Raw genomic sequence first — 5,594 nt, forward strand, 5'->3', positions numbered from 1 at the left:
TCGTCGACAGCGGGGCGTGTAATACACAGAGCCACCAGCAGGGGGAAGAATAATGAACCACGAGCCGAAGAGCTGTAACCAACCGGGGTCACCAGCAGGGGGGAATGTAACATCTCTTGAGGGGGAACAGATTCATGGTGGAAGCGTGTATGGCAGGGAAGCTTTGGGCACACGAAACTCAGATACAAAGTGGGAAGCTGACAGCTAGAATACCAGAGGCTTGGAGTTGGGAACCCAAGAATGGGGAAACTGATTGATTTATTGTCACATGTACTGAAATACAGTGAAAAGTTTTGTTTATGAGTGGTACAGGCAGATGACAGCAAGCAAAGCATGTACAGATCAAAAATGCATAGAAGCATATAGTTTATATTACATATACATTATTTGAGGCTAGTGTCCATTCAACAGTCTGATAATGGCCAGAAAGAAGCATATGTTCAGACTTCTGTATTTTCTGCCTGACAGGAGAGCTTATAGGAGATCATTATTGGGATGCACTGGGTCTTTGATGAAGTTGGCTGCCATTCTGCAGCAGTGAGCCATGTAAATAGAGTCCACAGATGGGAGGTTGACTTCCATGATGGTCTGGACTGTGCACACCACCTTCTGTAGTTTCTTACGGCCCTGGGCAGAGCAGTTGCCGTACCAGGCTGTATGCACCCAGACAGTCTGCTTTCAGTGGTGCATCTGTAGAAGTTGGTGAGGGAGCTCATGGACATGGCACATTTCCTGAGCTGCCTGAGGAAGAAGAGGCTTTGTTGTGCCTTCCTGACTGTCACATTTACATGGGAAGCACAGGACAGGTTGTCGTTTATTGCTACTCTGAGGACTTTGATGCTCTTCATTCTCTCAGCCTCAGTTCCATTGATGTAGATGGGGGCATGTTCTCGTCCTTGCTGTCTGAAGTCCATGATCAGTTCTTGAATTTTGCTGATGTTGAGAGACAGATTGTTTTCATTGCACCACATCACCAAGCCCTCTATCTCTCTTTTGTATTTTGACTCCTCATTGTTAGATATCCTTCCCACTATGGTGGTGTCATCAGCAAACTTGTAGATGGCGTTTGTGTGGAATTTGGCAACACGGTCATAAGTGTATAGGGATCAGCAGGCGGTGAGCCATGATTAGGGGATGCCTGCTAAAGCAGGGACACCAGTGACCAGTGGCCCAAGGTGGGATTGCCAGCAGCCAGGTGTGAAGCGGAATCCTTGACCTAGTGCGTGGTAGCAGCCAGTGGCCAGACCATGTGGAAGCCCCCTGCCCTGGTCTGCTGCAGAGAGCTCTTCAATAGAGACTGTGATATTTGTCCTTTAACTTCTTATTTTTCTGACCTATGGTTATATTGTGTATAGGTGTAATGTAACTTTTTTTCTTCATTTCTCTATTCTGTAACTAAAAGATTATGTTGTGGTGACATTGTTACACCGTAACTAATGTTGTAAATGAAGAAGCTGTACTTATGTGCCTTTGAACCTCAGAGAGCACTGTAAGTGCAACTGATCAACTTTTCGCTGTTCTCATTTGAGTATGTGACAAGAAAGCTAATTCAATTCACATATGGCAGGAGGCTGTAGGAGTGGTGAAAAGACCTCTGGAGTGAAGAGCTTTGTGTGTTGGGGGTGTAGGAGCTGACATTTTGGGCAATCTGATGGTGGAAGCCAAATAAATTCACTGGTAGATTGGATACAACAGTTCTTTAATCTGTTAGAGGGTTTTAATTGATAAATATGTATACATAAATCCATGAATTTCATTCAAGTCACTGCCCTGAGAGAACTAAAGGTTTTACCAGTGTAAAGAAGGGGTGACATTTTAGGTCAGACAATGCATGTTAGATGTGAGGCTTTATTTAAAACCTATTTGTGTTTGAGTTTGGAGTAAGACTAGTTTTATTTCTCAAGTGGGAATTTATAAAACGCGACATTGATTGACCATCATTAAATTATGTGCTTTTTGAACAAAATAGAATGTATCTGCAAATACAAATTCACCTAATAGATTCACACGTGTTTGTGTGTCTGTGTGAGGGAGAGAGAGTGACTGTATGTGTGTGTGTGTGTGTGTGTGTGTGTGTGTGCGCATGTGTAAGGGTGGGGAGGAGAGAGTGGGTGTGTATGTGTGTGCGTGTGTGTGGGAGAAAGAGTTTGTGCATGTGTGTGTGAAGGAGAGTGTGTGTGCTTGAGAGAGTGTATGTGCTTGAGAGTGTATGAGAGAGAGTCTGTGTGTGTGTGCATGTGTGTATGAATGCGTGTGTGTGAGAGTGTATAGTGTGCTACGGTCAGCTGTAGTGTGACATGAACCCAAGATCCCAGTTGAGGCATTGTAATGGGTGCTGAACTTAGCCATCAGCCTCACCAACCTATCAGCCCAATCAACCCATATATACGCATTGCTGTATATCCTGAAGATCCGAGGCCGAATTTGCTCGACTGCTGAAGTGTTCCTCTACTGAGATGGAATATCTCTGTTTGCTGATTCTTGCACGGTGTCCATTCATCAGTTGTCATAGTGTCTGCAAAGTTTCACCAATATACCATGCCTCGGAGCATCCTTGCCTGCAGCGTATGAGGTAGGCAACTTTGGCCTAGCCACATTAGTGTCTGCCGGGCATGTGCTGGGTGGTGTTCCCATGTGTGATGGTAGTGTCCATGTTGATGATCTGTCATGTCTTGCAGAGGTTACCAATAAAAAGGTTGTATAGTATTGTGGTTGATGTTGTTCTGAAAGTTGGGTAGTTTGCTGCCAACAATGGATTGTTTAAGGTTCGGTGGTCATTTGCAGGTGAGAAGTGGAGTCATGAGGAAGACTTTGGGAATGTGCACATCATCATCGATGATGTTTGAAGGTACACACACTTTACAAGCACACACACACTCTCCCTCCCACATACACACTTTCCCTCTCTCTCCACTCTCTCATACACACACACAGGTACATATGTGAATCTATTGGGTGAATTTGTATTTGCAGATACATTTTATTTTGTTCAAACGGTACACAATTTATAGACAGTCAATGTGGTGTTATATAAATTCCTACCTCTGAAATAAAACTAGTCTGACTCCAAACCAAAACACAAACAGATTCTAATGAAGGGTCTAGGCCCGAAACGTCAGCTTTTGTGCTCCTGAGATGCTGCTTGGCCTGTTGTGTTCATCAGCCTCACATTTTATTATCCAAGCGAGGCCTCATTTGGGCAGGGGTTTTTGGGGGTAGTGGGGGCAAATATCAGGATAACTGTTCCCGGGTCCTCCCCGCCTGCCCGTGTCGCTGTCCCGGGTCCTCCCGCCTGCCCGTCTCGCTGTTCCGGGTCCTCCCCGCCTGCCCGTGTCGCTGTCCCGGGTCCTCCCCGCCTGCCCGTCTCGCTGTTCCGGGTCCTTTGTGTCTGAGTTGTCGTGGTGTCGGGCGGCCCCTGGTGGCGGTGGCGATGGCGATGGCGGTTGGAGAGTCGGAAGTGTCCGGGTTACGACTGGTTTCCTGGAATGTGAACGGGATCCGGGCGCGGGGAAGCAGCTGCGGTCAATGCTGCAGCGACTTGGAGCCGAAATCATCTGCCTCCAGGAGACTCGAATAACACGTGAGTGAGACCCAGACCCTGTTCCCCCATCTCCCTCCCCCCTCCCCCGCAGCCCCGCCTCCTCGCCCCCCCCCCGCGACCCGCCCCCCCGTCCCGCCCCTCGCCCCGCCCCCTCGCCCCGCCCCCTCGCCCGCCCCCCCCTCGCCCCCCCCCTCGCCCGCCCCCCCCTCGCCCGCCCCCCCCCTCGCCCCGCCCCCCCCTCGCCCCGCCCCCCGCCCCCCCCGCCCCCCCCCGCCCCCCCTCGCCCCCCCCCCGCCCCCCCCTCGCCCCCCCCTCGCCCCGCCCACTCCCCCCCTCGCCTCGCCCCACTCCCCCCCTCGCCTCGCCCCCCCCTCCCCCCCTCCCACCCACTCCCACCCCCTCCCACCCTCCCCCCCCTCCCCCCTCTCCCTCCCCCCCTCCCCCCCTCCCCCCCTCCCCCCTCTCCCCCTCCCCCCCTCTCCCCCTCTCCCCCCTCTCCCTCCCCCCCTCCCCCCCTTTCCCCCTCTCCCTCCCCCCCCTCCCCCCCTCCCTCCCCCCCTCCCCCCCTCTCCCTCCCCCCCTCCCCCCCTCTCCCTCCCCCCCTCCCCCCTCCCCCCATCTCCCTCCCCCCGTCCCCCCATCTCCCTCCCCCGTCCCCCCCTCTCCCTCCCCCCTCCCCCCTCTCCCCTCCCCCCCTCTCCCCCTCCCCCCCTCCCCCCTCCCCCCTCTCCCCCTCCCCCTCTCCCCCTCTCCCCCCCTCTCCCCCCTCCCCCCCCTCTCCCCCCTCCCCCCCCTCTCCCTCCCCCCTCCCCCCCTCTCCCTCCCCCCTCCCCCCCTTTCCCCCCCTCCCTCCCCCCCTCCCCCCTCTCCCTCCCCCCTCCCCCTCTCCCTCCCCCCCTCCCCCTCTCCCTCCCCCCCTCCCCCCCTCTCCCTCCCCCCTCTCCCTCCCCCCCTCCCCCCCCTCCCTCCCCCCCTCCCCCCCTCCCCCCCTCCCTCCCCCCCTCCCCCCCTCCCTCCCCCGTCCCCCCATCTCCCTCCCCCCGTCCCCCCATCTCCCTCCCCCCCTCCCCCCCTCTCCCTCCCCCCTCTCCCCCCCTCCCCCCCTCCCTCCCCCCCTCCCCCCTCCCTCCCCCCCTCCCCCCTCCCTCCCCCCCTCCCCCCCTCCCCCTCCCTCCCCCCTTCCCCCTCTCCCTCCCCCCTCTCCCCCTTCTCCCTCCCCCCCCCCTTCCCTCCCTCCCCCCTCCTCGCCCCCCCTCGCCCCCCCCTCGCCCCCCCCTCGCCCCCCCCTCCCCCCCTCGCCCCCCTCGCCCCTCCTCGCCCCCCCCTCCCCCCCTCGCCCCCCTCCCCCCCTCGCCCCCCCTCCCTCCTCGCCCCCCTCCCCCTCCTCGCCCCCCCTCGCCCCCCTCCCCCTCCTCGCCCCCCCTCCCCCTCCTCGCCCCCCCCTCCCCCTCCTCGCCCCCCCTCCCCCTCCTCGCCCCCCCTCCCCTCCTCGCCACCCCTCGCCCCCCTCCCCCTCCTCGCCCCCCCTCCCCCTCCTCGCCCCTCCTCGCCCCATCTCGCCCCCCCGCTCCCCCCTCCTCGCCCCTCCTCGCCCCCCCCCTCGCCCCCCCCCCTCGCCCCCCCCCCTCGCCCCCCCTCGCCCCCCCCTCGCCCCCCTCCCCCTCGCCCCCCCTCGCCCCCCTCCCCCCTCGCCCCCCCTCCCCCCCTCGCCCCCCCTCCCCCCCTCGCCCCCCTCCCCCCTCGCCCCCCCCTCCCCCCTCGCCCCCCCTCCCTCCTCGCCCCCCCTCCCCCTCCTCGCCCCCCCTCCCCCTCCTCGCCCCCCTCCCCCTCCTCGCCCCCCTCCCCCTCCTCGCCCCTCCTCGCCCCCCCTCCCCTCCTCGCCCCCCCTCCCCCTCCTCGCCCCCCTCCCCCTCCTCGCCCTCCCCCCCTCCTCGCCCACCCCCTCCCCCTCCTCGCCCACCCCCTCCCCTCCTCGCCCACCCACTCCCCCTCCTCGCCCACCCCCTCCCCCTCCCCCTCCTCGCTCCCCCCCTCCCCCTCCCCCTCCTCGCCC

This window comes from Stegostoma tigrinum, unplaced genomic scaffold (genome assembly GCF_030684315.1).
Source record: "Stegostoma tigrinum isolate sSteTig4 unplaced genomic scaffold, sSteTig4.hap1 scaffold_576, whole genome shotgun sequence".
Taxonomy (NCBI): Eukaryota; Metazoa; Chordata; class Chondrichthyes; order Orectolobiformes; family Stegostomatidae; genus Stegostoma; species Stegostoma tigrinum.